The 23,721-nt window shown below is 39.4% G+C and overlaps 1 pseudogene; it reads right to left on the bottom strand.

Moving 5' to 3' along the window:
• Positions 1-91: 91 nt before the first annotated feature.
• LOC101030859 (high mobility group protein B1 pseudogene) lies at positions 92-21,462 on the bottom strand (annotated as a pseudogene).
• Between the last annotated feature and the right edge of the window lie 2,259 nt (positions 21,463-23,721).

The following is a 23,721-nucleotide window of genomic DNA, read 5'->3' as shown; positions in this document are numbered from 1 at the left end:
TACACAGCCTTATACTTCAATTTTTTCTTTAAAAGGAGTGAGTTGTGTTAAATGCTTTAGAGGCAAGAAAAATAACTGCACTAGAACCAACTTATTCATCATCATCATCTTCTTCCTCTGCATCTTATTCATCTTCATCTTTTTATTGCTTTTTTTTTCAGCCTTTACAACTCTCTTTCTTGCTGCATCGGGCTTTCCTTTGGCTCGATAGGCAGCAATATCCTTTTCCTATTTTCCCTTCAGCTTCTCAGTCTTCTTTTCATAAGGCTGCTTGTCATCCGCAGAAGTGTTATTCCACATCTCTCCCAGTTTCTTCACATCAACAATGGACAGGCCAGGGTGCTCTCCTTTGATTTTTGGGAGATTACTTAGAGCAGAACAGGAAAAAGGCCGAAGGGGACTTCTTGGGTGCATTGGGATCCTTAAACTTCTTTTTTGTCTTCCCTTTAGGAGGAATATAGGTTTTCATTTCTCTTCGATAACGGGCCTTGTCTGCCTTTGCCATATCTTCAAATTTTCCTTTCTCTTTAGCAGACCTGGTCTTCCAACTCTCTGAGCACTTCTTAGAAAACTCTGAGAAGTTGACTGAAGCATCTGGATGTTTCTTCTTATGCTCCTCCCAACAAATTTGCACAAAAAATGCATATGATGATATTTTACCTCTCAGCTTCTTAAGATCTTCTTTGCCTATGTTTAGTTATTTTCCCTCAGTGAGGCACAAAGTTGCCCAGTGCCCGTCCAGCTCTCATTTGCCTTGGTATTTTCTCTATAGAGCTGGATGTACTGCAATGGCTGTCAAAAAAACAAAACTCTTAACTGGAACATCTCATGCTCTCCATTGTTTTAGCTTCTATGTTCCTTGGTCTTTTCACAGGCATTTTAACAGGGACTTTGTTAAGAGGAGGTCGACAAGTATACACTGTGTAATGTAGTGAAAAAGAAGTCTAAGAATCAAGCATATAATGAATGTGTCTTTTCGACCACTGGAGAAAGAATGAGTTAAAGAATACTCTTTGAGATTGGGTTTGCCATTTGAGAAAATGGGGCTTTATAATATTTTACCACAATTTTATGATTAAATTTTATTTCTGAACTGACAAACACTGTAATTTGTGAATAAATCAGATAATTTGAGCTTAAGCAAATTTGGCTCTTATTCTAATGGTAATTTGGCAAGTCAGTCATTCTAGCAGAAACTCACTTGCCCTAAACCTTAGTTTCATTTTCTAAAACTTGTGAGAATGATATTTATATTACAGGGCTTGTATGAAGATTTAAGCACATGGGCACCTGTGCTTACCCCCTAAATCCCGGTCCTCTTTGTAGGTGTTTGCTGTAGTTGAGACCTGTGAAATGAAATTTGTGTGTCTCAAACAAAACATGCCATAGTATAGAGAACCATCTACCACTCATCTCTCTTCCTGCAGTGTTTGCTGTCATGAACCTCAGCTGCCTGACCTAGCATCCTCTTCACCAGAATTGCCCCAGCCAACACTACTGTGGGTACCCCATCTCCAGCAAGCAGCATGTGCCCACAGTTGGCCTCTGAAGCTTGTGCTGACTACACCAGCTTACACTTATCCAGGCACATTCACTGCTAGACTCAGGCACCACCCAGAACCCCAGCAACCTTTGCAACTACTGCAGGTCCCTAAATCTTTTACCACCAATTACCAAGTAATTGATAATGACATAAGTCCCAGCTGCCTATGCTATCAAGCCACCTCTCTTACTCCCAGATCCAAAGCTGACATATGCCCCTGTCCATGGTCTCCACTAGACCCTGTGTGGCACCACACTCCAGCATACCCTAACTGTCAGCACCTCCATGCTGTCCACATTCTTCAAAGCCGGAGGTCTTTCCTAACTCGAGTCAGTCCATAGTCTGCAAGAGGTGATTACTTCTTCAAATGTGAAGATACCTGTGCAAAGCTAAACAGATCGTGAAGAATCACAGAAACACGATACCCTCAAAAGAACACAATAAACTTCTTGCAACTGATTGCAAATCAAGAGATATCTATGACCCATGTGACAAATAATTTGAAATAGTTTTTCTAATAAAGCTTAATAAGCTACTATAGGAGAGAATTAAACAATTTAGTAATAACAGGAAAACAATACAAGAATAAAATTTGGAGTTCAACAACAAGATAGCAAAACAAAACAAAATAAAACCCCTTAATAGCAAACTTGATGGTGAGGAGGAAAAGATCAGCAAACTCAGACAGATTATTTTAAATTAATCCAATCTGAAAGAAAAAGCAATGAATAAGAGTGAACAGAGCCTACAGAAATTATGGGACACAATTATATACACACATACATACACACACACACACACACACACACATTATGGAGTCTCAGAAGGAGATAAAAGAAAGAAAGATGCAGAAAACTTATTTAAAGAAATACCCCAAAACTTCCCAAATCTGGGAATGAAAATAGCATGACTCAAGAAGCCTGTAGAATTCAAAATAATTGAACATAAAGATGTTTACATCAAAACATATTAAAATTACATCGTTGGAAATCAAAAACAAAGAGAGAATTTGGAAGGAATTAGAGAAAAGTGATTTGGCATATACAAAAAACCTCCATAAAACTATCAGTGTATTTCTCAACAGAAATCTTACAGACCAAGAAAGATTGAGATTATATGTTAAAGTACTGAAAACAGTTTCAACCAAGAATCCTGCAATGTCATCCTTTAAAAATGAACGAAAAATATAATCTTTTCCAGACAAACAAAAATTGAAGGAATTTGTCATTACTAGATCTGCCTTACAATAAATGTTTAAGGGAGATTTTCATATAAAATAAAAAGTATGCTGTAGAGCAAGGTAAAAGCATACGAAAGTATAAATCTCACAAGTAAAGATAAATACACAGTCAAATGCACAATAACATAGCACTATAATGGTGGTATGCAAATTACCCATAACTCTAATGTAAATTCAAAACATGAAAGTATTAAGAATAACTACTAGAGTGAAAATTTGGTAATCCGTTCATATTATAAACAAGAAGTAAATTCTGACTTTAGAAACACAAAGTGTAGGGAGTGGTAAAGTGCAGATTTTTATATACAATTGAATTTAAGTTAGTATCAAATCAAAATAGATGGTTATAACTGTAAGAATATTTGCACCAGTATCTTAGTAACCACAAAGGAAAACCTATACTAGATACAAAGAGGATAAAGGGAAAGGAATCAAATCAAAACACCAAAGAATCTACCAAATAATAAAGAAGTTAGTGAGATAGGAAGAAAAAAATGCAAAAGAGGTAAAAAACAATTAACAGAATGACAATAGTAAGTTGTTGCCTAACAATAATCACTTTAAATGTAAATAGATTAAACTGCACAGTCACAAGTCATAGAATTTCTAAATGAACAAAAAAGATTTAGTGAAATACTTCGTGCAAGAGAGTAACTTTAGATATAAGGCCATACATACTGAAAGTAAAGGAATGGAAAAAGATATTCTATGCAAACAATAATTGAAATAGAGAAAGAGTACTTATGCCTGTAACTTACCAAATAGACTTTAAGTCACAAGCTGTCACTAGAGACAAAGAAAATCATTGTATAATATCAGTTTGACAGTAAGATATGACAATTTTAAATATAAATATATATATGAAGTATACAGTTGAATGTGTGTGTATATATATATATAAAATATATATGTATATATATAATATATATATATATCTCCAACATCAGGGTAACTAAATATATTTAGGAAATGTTGACAAGTCTTTTGGGAGAAATTGACAACATACAACAATAGCAAGAGACTTTTACTTCATTTTCAAAAATTGATAGAACATCCAGATATGTAAACAACCTCAATGCTTTTCAATGGATAAGTGGATAAAGAAATTTACACACACACTCACACACACACACACACTCAGAGAGAGAGAAAGAAACAGAGGAAAGGGGAGAGAGAGAGAGAGAGAGAGAGAGAGAGAGAGAGAGAGAGAGAGAGAGAAAGAGACATAAAAATCTTAATCAACCTAAAAAAAAAGGATATTCTTCCACCTGAGGCAACATGAATAGAGCTGGAAGAGATTATGTTAAGTGAAATAAGCAAGGCACAGAAAATACTTGATGATCTCCCTTTTTTGTAGAATCTATAATGATCTAACTCATAAAAGCAGATTGTTAGGGGTTGAAGGAAGGGAGAAATGGAATGGTATTTGTCAAAGGGTACACAATTATAATTATGCAAGATGAGTAATTTCTGGAGATATAACATAGAGCATAGTGATGATATTTATCAATATCTTATTGTGTACTTGAACTTTGCCAAGAGAACAGATCTTAGATTTGATTTATCATACAAATAGTAACTATAGATGATAGATATATTATCTAAAATATGTTCATTTCACAATGCGTATATATACATATATATCAAAACATCAAGTTGTATGCCTTAAATATATATATTTATGTTAATGCATATTGATGATATAATAAAGCACATGCTTTATTGCTATGTCACTAATGTAAACATTATGTATTGTAAAATAAGTATCACTGATTTCTAGTAAATAGTTGAAGATTGTAAAATCCACGATGGCTCTTCTTGCTGGATTGCATGTTGTCAGCACAACATCACCATGTCTTCCTCCCAAGGCTGCCTCTGTGTTGCAAAAAACAACATAGGAAATGCATTTCTAACGTGATTTGGGGTTTCAGCTGGCCACTGTGAGAAACTGCATGTGATTTGGGAGGCTGAAAGAAAAGAGAGGATATTTTTCTCTGACACAGCTATTTGTGGCTTCCAAAACTCTCCCGAGAACCACCCATTTCACCGCTTTCACTGACATGTTTGGTAGGAGCTATCCAGAAATTCGTAACTGTTCAATTGGCTTCTTGAGAACTGCTCATACTAACAATCCTAGCTGAGATCATCCTTAGCAGAGTGTCTGACTTTCACTCTTTCAGCTCATCCAACATGGTGTACACTCCAGTTTCTCTATATTAAAACTATCAACACTTGATATGCCTGAACTTGAAGTCCAAGAGCAGATTTCGTTTTCCTGACTGAATTTTGACAAAACTACCATTACTGCCATACACAATGTTATTGTATATATTAGCATGAAACATCTCTTTAATTTCTCGTTCCCTGCAGATATTAGAGGCCAGCTGATGGCATTAACATTGGTCACCACCACCCCCGCTTTAACATTTCTATCCACTAAAATCAAGCCATTCTTGAGAAATTCTTCAGTGTTCCTCTGTGCCTTGTTCCACGCTTTCTCTTTCTGCACTCATCATTTCTCTTTAGCTTCCACAACATGCTCTCTCTTCACAGCTATACTCATCAGTGATAACTTTCTACACACCCAGACTTTAATTAAACATTGTCTCTTTCCCAACTTTACTGGATCATTTGCAATAGGGCAAAGATTCAGCTATAGTCCCATTAACCAAAAGGCTTAAAGGAGCTTACACTTCCCTTGACATTGAAAAGTAAAACCAATCAAGTTTTTTATCAATCTACTCTTCTCCCTCCCCTTCAATAGCATCTCCAGTAAATCACTACACATAACTCACAGGATCTCTCTAGATCATAACAACCGCCTTAGTTTTGAGGTATAAGTATTCATTTTGATGCATATTCAACACCCTATACATACAGATTTCTGACTTTTTCAACTTCAAGAGATGTTTATCTACATATCAGCCAGCCAGAATCCCATAATAAGAATTTATCATATTTCCTGAGGTCTCCAACTTTGAAATATACAGAGTTCTTCTCTTTTACCATCACCATCAATAATTCCATGCTTTTCACCTTCCTATATTCAATATGTCTCCGCTTTAACATTATGGAAACATCAGGTTTCTGCACAGTTCTTTTTTTTTCTGCCTTCTTTTAGTTTATTTTTTACATAAATGCTGTTTTAATCCAGTTAGGGTACATGCATCCATGACATTTCACACCATTTCCCAGCACTTTTTAAGTTTTTACATTTCTACTGTAATACTCTGCCAAACCCTAGCCCTAAGCCCATCCTGGGACTTCACATCTGGGCTGCAGGGGAGATCATAATTATCACAATGCTATGGTGTGTAATCTCCAGCAGAGTGTGAAAGGACCCATCTGCTGTAAGTCCACAACCAGCCACTTTGCCCATTCCCACACCAGAGTGAAATGAAAGATGCTCTAAGCCAGGTTGTTGATCTTTTCTTTCTCTGTATTCCCAGAGTTCAGAACAGTGACAAACATATGCTATGTACTGAGTGAATCTTTAGCTTAATTGAATAAAGATCATTTTACCAACCTTTTCTAAAGTTTTACTTCTCGCTCCTAACCCCTCTATACCCACACACTCTCAAGAAGATGAGCTGTCCTCCTCCAATGCTGACAAAAATAGAGCTATTTGACAGAAATCCCTCAAATTTGACAACTACACATTTACATGGCAAATATGAGTCTCACTTTAAAAAAACATTTTCAGGAAATGCCTTTTTTGTTCTTTGTTATAGATTGAGAGTATTGTGGCAATGGTTGAGCAGGAATGTTATTCTTGGTTATTTTGAGGCTTACTTAGGCTGACCCACGTCTCAAGGGTTTTAGTGAGGTATCTCCTGCATTCATCAGCTCCCACAGGAGATCACGCTGAGACCACTGTGGTGTTTAGTTCAGTGTGCTTATGTACCGCTCTTTGGGACAAGCAGGGGCTTGGCGTGACTGAGGCCTTGCTGAAGACCTGGCTTCCTGATGGTCAGCGCACGTTCCTCTGAGGGCCTGTGTTGCCGCTTTCTTGCTCTCTGGGTTGTCGAATATCTCTCCACTCCCTCTGTCCATCTCATATTCTTCCCCAAAATTCTTTATTTCCTCAAACACTTACTTAGTCAATGGGCATAGGTTTTAGAAACAAAATCAGGAACAACTTTCTCCTGAATTGCAAAGCACAGCTAAAGCCTCCTGATTACTCAGGGAAAACGAAGGGAAAAATACATGGAGAAGGCAAAAATGAATATTTCAAAAATAATCACACACAATAGTTAATGTGAAAATCACCATGCTCATCTCTCCTTCCCTTTCTCCTGTCAGAAACCTCTGGTGGCAAGGTCCTTACCAGTGTCTAGGATCCCCTCCTCAACCACAGCCTTGGGAATTGCTCCATTATTCATGAGCCCTTTCTCTCATTTTACATCCCCTTCATTTTTACAGGCGTTTTTCTTTTAACACATTCATGTTTGCATTAGCACAGTACCTCCAACTCTAAAACAGTATCTCTCAATCCTGTCCATCTAATGTCATGGGCTCTTTATTCTCTTCTGCAGCTGCATATCAACTGTTCTCTGAACGTGTCCGCCCAAATTCATATATTGGGATCCTAAACCCAATATATGAAGTGATGGCATGAGGAAGTAGGGCCTTGAGAGGTAATTAGGTCATGAGTATGGAGTCCCAGAGAGCTCCCTCCTCCCTTCCAACACATGAGGCACTATGTGATGGAAGAAGCAGGGCGGCACCATCTATGAATCAGGAAGGAGGCCCTCATCAGACACAAAATCTGCTGATACCTTGATCTGGGATTTCCTGACTCCAGAACTGTCAGCAATAAATTGCTGTTGTTTAAGCCACCATCTATGGCATTATGTTACAGCAGCCTGAAGGAACTAAGACAGTCTTTAAAAGAGAGGTTGACAACTTCACCCTCCATTTCTCACAACTCAATCACCTCTTCACTACAACTTGGGCACCACTTAACTAACCTTGCCAAGCCAAGGAAGCTTCCTCATACTTACCAGGCACTTTCTCTATTCCTATCGCTTTGCTTTATACATGATTGAGAACAGTAAGTACCTTTTACCCTTGGAACCCTCTGCTCCACCATCACTGGTAGCAGCCGCCTCCCTACCTCCTTCCTGGGTCTGGCTGGCTCTTCCTCAGGCTCGGTCGTAAAGTCTTATTTCTCTGCTTGTCCCATGACTATGCATGTTACCTGGGGCTCCAGGCTCCTTTGTTATCCTCCCAAGACACTTTCCTTCTGCAGCCTCTAGACAGGTCCAGATGGTTTTCTTTTTTTATTTTACTTTTTCTTTTCTTTCTCTTCCTTCCTTCTTTCTTTCATTTTCTTTCTTTTTCTTTCTTTCTCTTTCTTTCTTTCTTTTTCTTTTCCTTTCTTTCTTTCTTTCTTTCTTTCTTTCTTTCTTTCTTTCTTTCTTTCTTTCTTTTTCTTTCTTTCTTTCTCTTTCTTTCTTTCTTTCTTTCTTTCTTTCTTTCTTTCTTTCTTTCTTTCTTTCTTTCTTTCTTTCTTTCTTTTTCTTCTTCCTTCCTTCCTTCCATCCATCCTTCCTTCCTTCCTTCTTTCTTTCTCTTTCTTTTCTTTCTGAGTCTCTCTGCAACCTCTGCCTCCCAGGTTCAAGCAATTCTCAGCCTCCCAAGTAGCAGGGATTGAGATTACAGGTGTGTACTACCCAGCTAATACATATGTTGGCCAGGATGGTCTTGCCCTTCTTGTCTCAAGTGATCCTCCTGCCTCAGCATCCCAAAGAGCTGAGATTACAGGCGTGAACAACCATGCCTGGCCAGATGGTTTTCTGTCACTTTTCCTAACTGCACAAAAATTTTCAGAAAGCTGTAAATCTCTGATAAAAGAAGGACCTAGAATTCTTTTATGATTATAATTATAATTATGATTATTGAAGCAGGGTCTAACTCTGTCACCCAGGCTGGAGTGCAGTGATGCAATCATGGCTCACTGTAGCCTCAACCTTGTGGGCACGACAAATCCTCTCACCTGAGTTTCCTGAATAGCTGGGGCTACAGAAGCATGCCACCATACCCACTAAGCATTCATTTCAGCAGCCATTTTCCAGTAGATGCTCTGCTAATATCAATATCCACTTTAAGTTATTTTCCTGTTTAAAACATGTTTTCTATAAGAAGTAATTAACTGTACACATGTATACCGTGTGTATGTATGTAGGTATGCGTTTGTATTTTATGAAAGAAATTTCCCTTTACACTCACATTCTCCCCAGGTATCCTAGAATTTACACCTGTCTGTCTCTATAGCCTGTCACAATCAACCACTAACAAGTTAGAGTTAAGATGTGTGGGGTTTTACTTTATTTGATTTAACTGAGCTGCATAATTATCCACTTTAAAAGTTTTAAATAAATGTTCAAACAAGTTTTTAAAAACACACCCTAGCTCTACAAGTTAGAGTTAAGATGTGTGGGGTTTTACTTTATTTGATTTAACTGAGCTGCATAATTATCCACTTTAAAAGTTTTAAATAAATGTTCAAACAAGTTTTTAAAAACACACCCTAGCTCTATTTCCATCTTACGTTCTCAATCCCTTGGTGTATGAGAAAGAAAAGTGACTTTAGTGCTTGCAGAGGAATCAGAACACCTCTCAGGAAATTTGCATGAGAAAATGGACCTGGCGGATGCAGGGAACTGGACTATTCCATTACATGCTTTGGAGGGGAGTTGCTGAAGGGACCAGCTACCCTAACACAGAAGAAACCAGGGCCCCCAGGTGTCAAGATCTCTTCTTGAGCAATTCCAATGGTGGAGAAAACATGGTCCTCAGGGTGCACTCAGAAAGGGGCTGGACTGTCAGGAACTATGTGTCTACAGCAAACTAGGTCTCTCCACAGGAGCACAGCTGCTCCAGTTTTGTCCACTGCACTTTACCTAGATGTGCCCTGATGTTCTGTGCCCTGGAGGAGGAAACTCCTCTTTCATTCTTAGCCTGAATGATGGTGCTCCCAGGCCAGTAATACCCACAGGAGAAGAAGTACACTAGAAAGGTACTTCCTGCTGGAATTGTTGGATAGTTACTATAACGAACTCCTTAAAGAAAATAAAACTGCCAAGTTCCCTGTTTTATCAAAAGCAGACCATGAGTAGACTATTTAACAAATGCACAAGTTTCAGCAAGCTTAGTGACTTGCCTATAATAACTGAGAGGAGCTGGCATGAAGCCAAAAGACCGAACCTAGCATTCCTGGTTCAGAGATTCACTGGGTGGCATACCTGGTCTGCTTCTTCTCAGAAGCCATGGTTTTGCATCATAGCAGTGCAGTGGATGACTCAGGACGTCACTGGAGGAGACGAGGAGTACCTTCCTTCAGACATTAAGCTTTTCCATAACTGAGCCTCAGTTTTACTCTCTATAAAAATGGGAGTAATACTTGTGTGTGCCTGTACCAGATGACCTTGAGAGACCCCTACGAGGTAGCCTGGGTGAGCAGGTGGAGGCAGAGGTGATGAAGTGACCAGCTGTGTTGAGATTCACTTGGGGTGGCTGGCAAAATATTAAGGGAAATATTAGGGAAAGGTTATAAGATTACAGTCTCAAACCTTTTGGAAGGCCGAAAAGTTTTTATTAATTTATGGAACAGGCTGAAGGCAGCCAGTTCTTACATTAGAACATTAAGTCATAGAGTGAAGATTAAGGATAATAAAAACTTCTACAATTAAGTCTGTTTACCTCACAATTCCTTTGTCTCTTCTCTGTTTACTCGTGTAAAGTTTGTGCTGGATGGTTCTCTCCGGGAGATCAAAGGGGAATTACCCATTAATAGTGTTTATTCTGGGCCCTGGAACCAAACGCTTTTATCATTTGTAAAACCACTCTTTTAACCATGTTAATTATCCACAAGCATGTTGACTTAGAACCTCTGTTATTAAATCTATACTGAATAAATGTGAGGAGGAACAGGGAGTCGGTTAGCTGCAGTCCCCCTCTGGAAGCAGCTGACGACCATCCCTAGCCCACTCAAATCATCTACTGGGTGTGAGAGTGCATTCATTGATCTGTCGCTGAGTCAGGGTCTGCAGGACAGACCTCCACAGATGGTGATCAGCGTCTCAGGTGGCGACCTTGACATAATACCTGTTACAGCTGGTGCCCAAACTGGGACCTACTGATGTGATCAATGACAGCTAATGCCCCTGACTGAGGAGAACCGACCTGACCCATGCCTCACAGCTGCAGGAGTAAGGTGTAGCAGGGCAGGACGTAGCTTCTTAGAGAGATGTGTTCTGCGACCTAGGACCCAGATGGAGGTATAGATTTTTTTTTTTCTTTTTTTTAGACAGAGTCTCACTCTGTTGCCAGGCACCAGGCTGGAGTGCAATGGCACAGTCTCGGGTCAATGCAATCTCCGCCTCCTGGGTTCAAGCAATTCTCCTTCCTCAGCCTCCTGAGTAGCTGGGACTACAGGCATGTGCCACCACACCCAGCTATTTTTTTTTTTTTTTGTATTTTTTGGTAGAGACAGGATTTCACTATGTTGGTCAGGATGATCTGGATCTCTTGACCTCCTGATCTGTCCGTCTCGGCCTCCCAAAGTGCTGGGTTTACAGGAGTGAGCCACCGTGTCCGGCCGGAGGTAAAGATTTCCTCCTATGACTGAAGGTTTTCAGGGAAGATGGTTCTATTGCCTGAAAACTGACTTTAAGCACATTTCTCATCAGGTCTTAATCACAACTTTCTTTCCTGCATCAAAAAGAGATAATGACAGGGCCCACCTGATTAGATTCAGAGAGACTTAGGTAAGATAACCCATGAGAAGTTTTAGCATAGTGTTTCTGAGAAACAATAGAATAATAATAGGATAATATTGTTAATAATTAGAACAGAAAAATATAGTCTATTATTACTTTTATTGCTGCTGATATTACCACTCAGTTGAAATTGGGAACCCAGAATTATTAAGGAAATTTGTTACCAAGAAGTAGTCCCAGATGCCAGGTTTTGGTTTATAAACAAAATTCTAGATTTAAAAGGTGAGCCAGATTCAGGGAACTGTTACTCAGAATTCCATTACAAGAATCAATGTAAAGGGTAGGACATGGAAATGAGTCCCCAGAATGTGGCCAAAGCCTAACACGTTGGGCTTAGATCTGAGTTCCATGGTGCTATGCTAAGATTATAAAATTCTTTTAGTGTGAGAGCAGGATTCCGAAGCCCACAGTCTGAGCAGGGCCTGCCAACAGTGGAGCACGAGGCAGCAGCTTCTGTCAGCATAGTCTTAACCATGACCCTAACCTGACCACATGTTTCAAGTTAGCGCAGAAAGCCAGCTTTAAATATGAGAACCAGCCTGGAGATGAGAAAGCCTTCTGGGATTACACTCTATTAAAATACCTTATAAATTGACGCTAAGACAGAACATGAAAAATGGAAGAAATCATTGAAAATCTATGTTCGCAAAAAAGCCTGGCCATGGATGTATTTAGCAGCTGTATTCATAATTGCCAAATATGGAAGAAACCATTAAGTCTTTTAGTATGTGAACGGATAAACTGTGGTACATCCAGATGATAGAATGTTATTTTGTGTTAAAAAGAAATGAGCTGCTCACGCCTGTAATCCCAGTGTATGCGGGGAAGGGAGAGGGGGCAGCCTGAAGATGCTCCCAGTTCCCTTCTCCAGTGTGCCCGGGTCCTTGGCCTCTCTTACCGCAGGAATGGGGAGAAGGGCCCCGGAGGTGCAGTGAGCTTACCATTGGAGTAAACATCATGGACCCAAAGCATTTAGCAGAGAATGATTTATTAGGCACAGAGAGAGAAAAAGAAAGAGGGACAGAGAGCTCCTACGCTGCGGTGGGAATGGATCCAGGGAAGGAATCCCTACAGGTAAGGAGCAGCGGAATTTTAACCCTGAAGTTATTCCTGCCCCATTCATGTTCTCGTCGAACGACAGGAATTCTTTCAAACTTCCTCTGGAGTGATTGATTTTTGACTTTGATACTGGATTGGCTACTTGGTCCCCAACAGAGCCCCTCCTCCCAGAGCTTTCCGAGGACTTTTTGAACAAAGAAGCTCACCTGAATTCCTCTACCTAGCCCACACTCGGGAAAGTCAAAGAACTCTAGGTTGCCAGATGGGGGCGTGGATGGAGGCATGGTGCTAGGAAGCTCCTGCCTTTGAAACCAAAACCACGCCCCTTGGGGACTCCGGAAGAGAAGTGTTTTTTCCTTAACAGTCCCCCACCAGCACTTTAGGAAGCCCATGCAGGTGGATCATCTGAGGTTAGGAGTGCTAGACTAGCCTAACCAATATGGTGAAGCCCCATTTCTACTAGAAATACAAAAATTAGCAGGGTGTGGTGGTGGTATGTGCCTGTAATCCTAGCTACTGGGGAGGCTGGGACAGGAGAATCACTTGAATCTGGGGGGCAGAGGTTGCAGTGACCAAGACAGCACCATTGCCTTCCAGCTTGGGTGACAGAGAGAGACTCTGTCTTAGAAAAAGAAAAAGAAAAAGAAAAAGAAAAAGAGAAAAGAAAAGAGAAAGAAAAGAAAAGAAAGAGAAAAGAAAAGAGTTATCAAACTATGAAAATACATGGAGTAACCTTAAATGCACCTTACTAAGTGAGAAAAGCCACTCTGAAAAAGCTGCATACTTATATAGTTCTAACTATATGACATTTTAGAAAACTTTGGAGAGAATAAGATGAGTGGCTTCTCGGATTGCAAGAGAGGGAGGGATGACTAGGTAGAGATGGGATTTTAGGACAGCAAAAATACCTTATGTGATACTACAGTGGTAGATACATGTTATTACTATACATGTGTCCAAACCCATAGAGCATATAGCGGTAAAAGTGAACCCTGACCAGACACGGTGGCTCACGCCTGTAATCCCAGCACTTTGGGAGGCTGAGGGAGGCTGATCATGAGGTGAGGAGTTTGAGACCAGCCTGGACAACATGGTAAAATACCATCTCTAAAAATACAAAAATTAGCTGGGTGCAGTGGTGCATGCCTGCAGTCCCAGCTCCTTGGGAGGCTGAGGCAAGAGAATCACTTGAACCTGGGCAGTGGAGGTTGCAGTGAGATGAAATTGCACCACTGCACTCCAGCCTGGGCAACAGAGCCAGACTCCGTCAAAAAACCAAAAACCAAAAACAAAAACAAGAAACAAAAATGACCCCTAATGTAAACTGTAAACTTTGGGTGATGACGACAGAACAGTATGGGCTCATTGCATGTCAGGAATGCACAGTTCTGGTTCCAGGTTCTGATAATGGGGTTGCTGTGCCTGTGTGGGAATAGGGCATGTATGAGAAATATCTATACTTTCTTCTCAATATTGCTCTGAGCCTAAAACTTCTCTGAAAATAAAGTCTTTTTTTTTTTTTTTTTTTTTAAGTAAGTGCCATTGCCTTAAAATAGCACACTTTTGTTTTGCACTAGAAATTATCATCTATAGTTGTGGCAGTTCAGGCCCCTGCTCACAATTTTTGGGGGCTCCAACCATGTCCCACTGCCCATCACTGCCCCCATCTTCTGCCAGCCTCTCCACAGGCACCAGCCACAGCTATCGCTTTCCTCTTCCTCATCTTTGCTCCTCGTCATCGGACTGGAGGGCTTCTTACTTACCGTGCTCTTGTGTTGAAATTTTATGACCCAGGAGTTTAATACTAGGGCTTTACTTTTCTTTTTACATTAAGTTCTCAGATCAAATGACCTCTCTTTGGAAAGCTTCTCAATCCATAGGACCCCCTCTCTTCCCCCTCTTGCCTTTGTCAGCATCATCGTGCTGCATGCTATTTTATTTACCTGGAGGCATATATGACTGTCTGAAATTGTCTTGTTCACTTATTTGCGTACCTGTGTTTTTGCTTTTTCCCTACACTGGCATATGAGCTCTGAGAAACCAGGGATTCTGTCTCAGAAACCCCTACAGCCCGATGCCAGCTCACACTGGCATCTAGAACTGACCTGTGAAAGGGCAGGTAGTCCTGTCTGTGCACTTTGTGGTGGGGAGGGAGATTATCTGCTGTTTGGTTACCTGTATAGGTGACAGCATTTGCTAAATACTATTTGGCCTTAAAGGGGCAAAAGTACAATTTAGTCTATGATGAAACCAAGCGTAAGACCACCTTTCTTTTGTAAAACCTACCATGGCAGATAAAGCAGTAGAAATCATCGTCGTGGCAAAGACTACAGACATCACTTTATGGAAATAGTCTTCTTTTCAAAGCAATAAGACTTCAAAACTATGTTGTATCCTGGCTTTAAGTCCTACCTACAACACAAGATGAATTAAAAGAGAGAAATAATGAAAAATAAATCCCTTGAAACTTCATCAGATACATCAAACATTGTAGAATCTTTTCACGTTGACTCAATGTTGCACTGGAACAAACTCCAACCTTTCAAGTGATAGAGGTCTTAATTCTGGCCCCTACATACACCAATCAAGTGATCTTGAATAATTTTTGAATTTCTTTGATCTTCAGTGTCCTTATTAAAATTGGGATGTTCACATGGCCTTGATGTAGGTTGAGAAGCTGATGTGATTCCATATATTAAATGCCTGGCACTGTATCTGGCTTGGAGGGATGAATAATCAATATAAAACAAGTAGTAGTTACAGTTGCTGAATTTATTCTCACCCCAGCCTAAGGAGGTAGGAAGGTCAGGTGTTGTAGCTGATGGAGACATAATGAAGTACAGAGGTTCCCCTTGGCAGAAAAGCATTGTAGCAAGTTCTGTTTTGTTTTGTTTTGTTTTGTTTTTTACCCTCCTAGTGACTCATAGGACAAGTGTTTCACATTTTTGTAAGTGTCCTTAATGCACCAGTATTTTTTTCTTTTCTTTGCTTTTCCCTTTTCTTTTTTTTTTTTTTTTTTTTTTTGAGACGGAGTTTCGCTCTTGTTACCCAGGCTGGAGTGCAATGGCGCGATCTCGGCTCACCGCAACCTCCGCCTCCTGGGCTCAGGCAATTCTCCTGCCTCAGCCTCCTGAGTAGCTGGGATTACAGGCACGCGCCACCATGCCCAGCTAATTTTTTGTACTTTTAGTAGAGACGGGGTTTCACCATGTTGACCAGGATGGTCTCGATCTCTCGACCTCGTGATCCACCCGCCTCGGCCTCCCAAAGTGCTGGGATTACAGGCTTGAGCCACCGCACCCGGCTTTCTTTTCTTTCCTTTTCTTTTTTTCTTTTCCTCTTTTAATTTTTAAGTTCAGGGGCACATGTAGAGGTTTGTTACATAGGTAAATTCATGTCATGGGGGATTGTTGTACGGATTATTTCAGCACGCGGGTATTAAGCCTAGTATCCATAAGTTAATTTTTCCGATCCTCTCCCCTCTTGTACCCTCCCCCTTCAAAGGTCCCAGTGTGTGTTGTTCTCCTCCATATGCTCATGAGTTCTCATCATTTAGCTCCCACTTACAAGTGAGAGCATGCGATAGTTAGTTTTCTGTACCTACATTAGTTTGCTAAGGATAATGGCCTCCAGCTCCATCCACATCCCTGCAAAGGATATGATCTTACTCTATTTTTTTTAATGGCTGCACACTATTCCATGGTGTATGCGTACCATGTTTTCTTTATCCTATCTGTCATTGAGTCATGTAGGTTGATTCCATATCTCTGACATTGTGAAGAGCACTGCAGTGAACATACCTGTACATGTGTCTTTACAACAGAATGATTTATATGCCTTTGGGTATTTATGCAGTAACGGGATAGCTGGATCAAATGACATTTCTATCTTTAGTTCTTTAAGGAATTACTACATTGTCTTCCACAATGGTGGAACTAATTTATGCTCAAACAATAGTGTATAAGCATTCCTTTTTTCTCCACAACCACACCAGCATCTATTTTTTTTTTATTGTAGCCATTCTCACTGATAGAAGATGGTATCTAATTGTGATTTTGATTTCCATTTCTCTAATAATCAGTAATGTTGAAGTTTTTATTCATATGCTTGGTGGCCACATGTATGTCTTTTTGAAAAAGTATCTATTCATGTCCTTTGCTCACTTTTTAATTTGTTTTATTCTTATAAATTTAAGTTCATTATAGATTCTGGATATTAGATTTTTGTCAGATGCATAGTTTGCAAAAATTCCCTCCCATTCTGTCTGCTGTCTTTTTGTTTGTTTTATTTTGTTTTGTTTTGTTTTTGTTTTTTTGAGACAGAGTCTTTTTCTGTTGCCAGGCGCCAGGCTGGAGTACAATGACGCAATCTCGGCTCACCGCAATCTCCGCCTCCCGAGTTCAAGCAATTCTCCTGGCTCAGCCTCCCTAGTAGCTGGGACTACAGGTGCATGCCACCATGCCCAGCTAATTTTTGTATTTTTTAATAGAGACGGGGATTCACCATGTTGGCCAGGATGGTCTCCATCTCTTGACCTCATGATCTGCCCACCTCAGCCTCCCAAAGTGTTGGGATTACAGGCGTGAGCCACGATGCCTAGCCCTGTCTGCTATCTTTTTACTCTGTTGATAATTTCTTTCTCAGTGCAGAAGCTCTTTTGTTCAATTAGATCCCTTTTGTCCATTTTTGCTTTTGCTGAAATTGTTTTTGACTTCTTCACTGTGAAATCTCTGCCATTGTCTATGTTCTAAATGGCTTTGGCCAGGTTTTTTTACACGGTTTTTTACACGGTTTTTATACTTTCAGGTTTTACCTGTAAGTCTTTAATTCATCTTAATTAATTTTTGTATATGATGCAAAGGCGGGGTCCATTTCAATCTTCTGCGTATGCCTAGGTAGTTATCCTAGCACTATTTATTGAATAAGGAATCCTTTTCCCATTGCTTGTTTTGTCCGGTTTTTTAAAGATCAGATAGCTGTAGATGTGTGGCCTTACTTCTGAGTTCTCCGTTCTGTTCCATTGGTCTATGTGTCTGTTTCGTACCAGTATTCTGCTGTTTTTATTACTGTAGTGCTACAATATAGCTTGAAGTTGGGTAATGTTATGCCTCCAGGTTTGTTCTTTTTGCTTAAGATGGCCTTGGCTATTTGAGCTGTTTTTTGATTTCACATAAATTTAGTTTTGTGAAGAATTTCAATGATAGTTTAATAGGTACATCTTTCAATCTATAAACTGTTTTAGACACTGTGGCCATTGTAATGATAATGATTGTTGATTTTCCTGTCCCTGGGCATGGAATATTCTTCCATTTTTTTTGTGCCATCTAATTTCTTTGAGCAGCGGTTTGTAGTTCTTGTAGAGATCTTTCACCTCCCTGGTTAGCTGTATTCCTAGGAATTTTATTCTTTTTGTGGCAATTGTGAATTCCTGATGTGATTTTCAGCTTGGCTGTTGTTGGTTTATAGGAATGCAAGTGATTTTTGCACATTGAATTTGTATCCTCAGATTTTGATGAAGTTGTTTATCTGCTTAAGAAGCTTTTGGGCTGACATGCTGGGGGTTTCTATGTATAGGATCATGTCATCTGCAAACAGGGATAGTTTGACTTCCTCTCTTTATATTATATTTGTATGCCTTTTATTTATTTCTCTTTCCTGATTTCCCTGAGCAGGACTTTCAATACTATGTTGAATAGGATTGGTGAGAGAGGGGGCAGTCTTGTCTTGTGCTGCTTTTCAAGGGCAATGGTTCCAGCTTTTACCCATTCAGTATGATATTAGCTGTGGGTCTGTCATAAATGGCTCTTATTATTTTGAGGTATATTCCTTCATTACCTTGTTTATTGATAGTTTTTAACATGAAGGGATATTGAATTTTTTTGAGAGCCTTTTCTGCATCTATTGAGATAATAATGTGGTTTTTGTCTTTAGTTCTGTTTATGCAGTGAAACACATTTATTAATTTGCATATGTTGAACCAAACTTGTATCCCAGGGATAAAACCTAATTGATTATGGTGGATAAGCTTTTTGATGTGCTGCTAAATTCAGTTTGCAGAGGATTTTGTTGAGGATTTTTGCATCGATATTTATCAAGGATATTAGCCTGAAGTTTTCTTTTTGTGTTGTATCTCTGCCAGATTTTGATATCAGGATGATGCTGGCAACATAGAATGAGTGACGGAGGAGTCCATCATCCTCAATTTTTTGGAACAGTTTTAGTAGGAATGGTACCAGATCTTCTTTGTATATCTGGTAGAATTTAGCTGTGACTCTGCCTGGTCCTGGGCTTTTTTGGTTGGTAGGCTACTTATTACTGCCTCATTTTCAGAACTCCTTATTGGTCTGTTCAGGGATTCAATTTCTTCCTGGTTCAGTCTTGGGAAGGGTGCATGTGTTCAGGAATTTATCCAATTCTTCTAGATTTTCTATTTACGTGTATAGAGGTGTTCACAATATTCTCCAATGGTTGTTTGTATTTCTGTGGGATCAGTCATTCTTTGGGGTCAGAAATGACATATTCCCCTGTCATTTCTGATTGTATTTATTTGAATCTTATCTCTTTTCTTCTTTATTAGGATGTCTAAAGTTCTGTTATTTTATTAATTTTTTCAAAAAACCATTTCCTGGTTTTGTTGGTCTTCCAAGTTTTTGTGTGTGTCTCAACTTCCTTTAGTTCACCTCTGAATTTTTTTTTTTTTTTTTTTTTTCCTGCTAGCTTTGGGATTTGGTTGCCCTTGTTTCTCTAGTTCTTTTAATTGTGATGCTAGGATGTTAACTTTAACTTTTTTGTGTGAGTGTTTGGTGCTGTAATTTTCCCTCTTAATACTACCTTAGCTGTGTTCCATATTCTAGCATATCTTACTTCTCATTAATTTCAAAGAACTTCTTGATTTCTTCCTTAACTTCATTATTTACCTAAAGTCATTCCAGAGCAGGGTATTCAATTACCATGAAATTGTGTGATTTTCAGTAAATTTCTTAGTCTTGAGTTCTAATTTGTTTGCATCATGGTCCAAGAGACTGTTATGGTTTCAGTTATTTGCATTTGCTAAGAAATGTTTTATTTCCGATTATGTGATTGATTTTAGCATATGTGCTATGTGGTGATGAGAAGTATGTATATTGCTTTTGAATGAGAGTTCTGTAGATATCAGGTCCATTTGATACAGTGCTGAGCTCAGGTCCTGAATATATTTATTTTCTGTCTCAATCATCTATCTAATATTGTCAGTGGGATGTTCAACTCTCCCACTGTTTTTGTTTTTGTTTTTTTGAGATGGAGTTTTGGTCTTGTTGCCCAGGCTGCAGTGCAATGGCATGATCTCAGCTCACCACAATCTCTGCCTACCAAGTTCAAGCAATTCTCCTGCCTCGGCCTCCTAAGTAGCTGGGATTACAGGTACCCATGACCAAGCCTGGCTACTTTTTTGTATTTTTGGTAAAGACAGGGTTTCTCCATATTGGTCAGGCTGGTCTCAAACTCCCGACTACAAGTGATAAGCCCACCTCAGCCTCCCAAAGTGCTGGGATTACAGGCATGAGCCACTGTGCCTGGCCTGTCTCCCACTATTATTGTGTGGGAGTCTAAGTCTCTTTGAAGGTCTTTAAGAACTTCCCTTATGAATGTCCTTGCTCTCATGGTGGGTGCGTATATACTTAGGATAGTTAGCTCTTCTTTAAGCCTTTACCATTATTGCTTTTTTCTCTATTCTTGTCTGCCTGCCTTATTTCAGAAAGCCAGTCTTGGATCTCTGAGATTATTTTCTTTGTTTCATCTATTCTTCAATTAACATTTGCAATTTTATTATGAAACTCCTGTAGTGTGTTTTTCAGCTCTATGGGGCTTTATGTTTTTGCTTTTGTTTTTTGAGATGGAGTTTTGCTCTTGTCACCCAGGCTGGAGTGGAATGACATGATTTCAACTCACCGCAACCTCCGCCTCCCAGGTTCAAATGATTCACCTGCCTCGGCCTCTCGAGTAGCTAGGATTACAGGCATATGCCACCATGCCCAGCTACTTTTTGCATTTCTAGTAGAAATGGAGTTTCTCCATTTTGGTTAGGCTGGTCTCGAACTCCTGACCTCAGGTGATCCACCTGCCTCAGCCCCCCAAAGTGCTGGGATTACAGGCATGAGTCACCATGCCTAGCTAGTTATGTTCTTTTCTATACTGGATATTTTCTGTCAGCTTATGGATTGTTTTACCATGTTTTCCACCTTCCTTGGATTGAGTTTCAATGTAGCTCTGTAGCTCAGCGATCTTCTTATCTATCCGTATTCTGAATTCCATTTCTGTCATTTTAGCCATCTCAGCCCAGTTCTGAACCCTTGCTGGAGAGGTGATGCAATTGTTTGGAGGAATGAAGGCACTTCAGCTTTTTGAGTTTTCAGCATTCTTGTGCTGATTCTTTCTCATCTTTGTGGGCTGATGTTTCTTCAATCTTTGGGGCTGCCGACCTTTGGATTTTTTTTTTCCTTTTATCCTATTTTATGACCTGGAGGGTTTTGATTGTGGTATGAGCTAGATTTACCCAACTGGCTTTATTTCTGGGAGATTTTAGGAGGCCAACACTTAGCTCCCAACTCCTGGAGTGAGTGCTGTAACTCTGGGGGATTGTATTGAACCTTACCTTTGTCTTCTGTGTCCTTGAGGTTTGGCGTCCACTCTGCTGGGGCTGGGGATACGGGTGTGCATTGCAGCAGCTGTAGCAGACTGCTAGGAGATGCAGGGGTACCTGTCTCCCTGCAGGCATTCACCACCGTGGCAGAAGCAACACTGGAGTTTGGGGGGATGGGGAGGGAACTCCTGCTGGAGACTGTGCTTACACCGAACATGGTGTTGGCTTTGTAGCAGAGTGCTGGCCAGTGCTAGACTGGATGACTTCTCTGTGCCCCACAAGAAGAAATGATCCCAAATTCCATATTTAAACTCCTGTTCCACTGCTTATCCTCCAAAATATAATCCAACAAGACCTTTTTTAAAAATTGTATGCACACATATATGTGTCTGCATGGGTTATTTTTATGAATATTTTACACAAATAGTCATTATATAAGTATAATTGTAATGTCCAGAGCATAATAAAGGAAATAGCACAAATGAACCTGTATCCACTGTTCAGTTTAGGAAAAAGATTATACATATAACTTAGCGTTCCCCGTAAGCCCCTTCCAATGCTATGCAGCCTTCTCTTCATTTCCCCAAGAGAGTCCATTATTCTGAAATTGGTGTTTATAATAAACTGAATTTTGAATATAGTTTTCTTACCTCTCTCTATATCTTTAAAGTTGTATTGTTTCATTCTGACATTTTTAAATTTAAATGGATGGCTTCATGCTTTATATATTTTTATTTGATTTAGTTTTTCCTGTTCACTATTGGATTCCCCAGATGTCAGCATGTTATCAAAAATGGTAGTTCATTCTTTTTTTATTGTTTTATGTGGTTCCATTGTGAGAAAATAACACGATGAATTTATTCATTCTAAAAATGATATATTTTGTAGGTTTTATTTTCCCTCATGTGGTTTTTCTCTATTACAAATAGTATTTTCACAAGCTTTCTTGTAAATATCTTCTAGTGTGTGTGTACATATATGTATTAGATATAGTTATACTATATAAATAGTATACTATATACATAAAATATATATACTATATATTAAAAATAATATACCATATATGAAAATATATATATTAACTAGTGTGTGTGTACATATATATGTGTGTGTAGATATATATATATGTGTGTGTGTGTATATATATATATATATATATATATTTTTTTTTTTTTTTCTTGAGATGGAGTTTTCTCGTCACCCAGGCTGGAGTGCAATGGTATGTAATGGCATGATCTCGGCCCAGGTCAACCTCTGCCTCCAAGATTCAAGTGATTCTCCTGCTTCACCCTCCCAGATAGGTGGGATTACAGGTACCTGCCACCACACCCAGCTGATTTTTTTTTGTATTTTTAGTAGACATGGGGTTTCACCATGTTGGCCAGGCTGGTCTCAAACTCCTGACCTCAGGTGATCTGCCCACCTTGGCCTCCCAATGTGATGGGATTATAAGCATAAACCACCATACCAGGCCTATATCTTCCAGTATAGATATACAATAATTACTTTAGGGTATCAAACTGTTAGTTCATAGGGCATTTGTTCAATTTTCATTCAACTATTGAGTTTTGCCAATTGTCTATATGGCAGGTACTATTTAGGCACAAGAGTAGAGAAGAAAATATACACAAAACTTCCATTCTTTATGGTGATTTGCTGCAGGGAAAGGCAAATAGTAAATAAAACAAACCATAAAGTATTATGTTGGTCAGGATAAACATGGTTATGCTGCTATGATAAATTATGCCTTTATCAAAGTAAAAATAATTTAAAATATTATGTTTTAATCATGTTACATGTTCTTTATGTTATATGTTCCATGTCATGTGTTCCAAGTTTGCCAGAGATCTTTCTCCACATTGTCATCTGTCTCATTTTGGGATCCAACATGACCCACAATATTATTCTCTGGAATGTGCCAGGTACAGAGGACAAGAGAAAAGACAATGCTGTGAAGTTCATGCAGGCTTTTCAAGGTTCAGCACAGAATCAACACTTATTGCTGCCTCTCCCACCTCACTGCCAAAAGAAAGTCACAGTAGTGGGGGACATAAACTCCTGCCGTGCACCTGGTAGCAAGAACATAATCAAATATTTGCAGGCAGCCCTAGTGATTAGCATACATAAAATTTATTAGATGATGATAATATGAGGGAAACATACAATAGTATGAATATGCAGGGTTGGAAACAATGGTGGGAGTGTGATTAAGCGCTTTTATTTGGTTATCAAAGAGGATCTCATGGAGAAGGTGGCATTGGAGTAAATAAAGCTGTCCTTGTAGGGACACTCAGGGTGAAGACCACTCACAGAAAGAACACGTGTAAAGGCTTAAAGCAGAAGCTTAAATTGTGTGCTTTAACATAGAAGTAGGAATTGAATTCCAAGGATTAAGCTGGGGATGGATTGGAAAAAGTCTTTTGGAATTTGACATTTACTCTGAGTTTAAAAAATTGAAGTAGAGGCATTTAAACAC

Source organism: Saimiri boliviensis, chromosome 10, assembly GCF_048565385.1.
Source record: "Saimiri boliviensis isolate mSaiBol1 chromosome 10, mSaiBol1.pri, whole genome shotgun sequence".
In the NCBI taxonomy this organism is placed as follows: domain Eukaryota; kingdom Metazoa; phylum Chordata; class Mammalia; order Primates; family Cebidae; genus Saimiri; species Saimiri boliviensis.
This window is presented reverse-complemented; position numbering and strand designations above follow the sequence as displayed.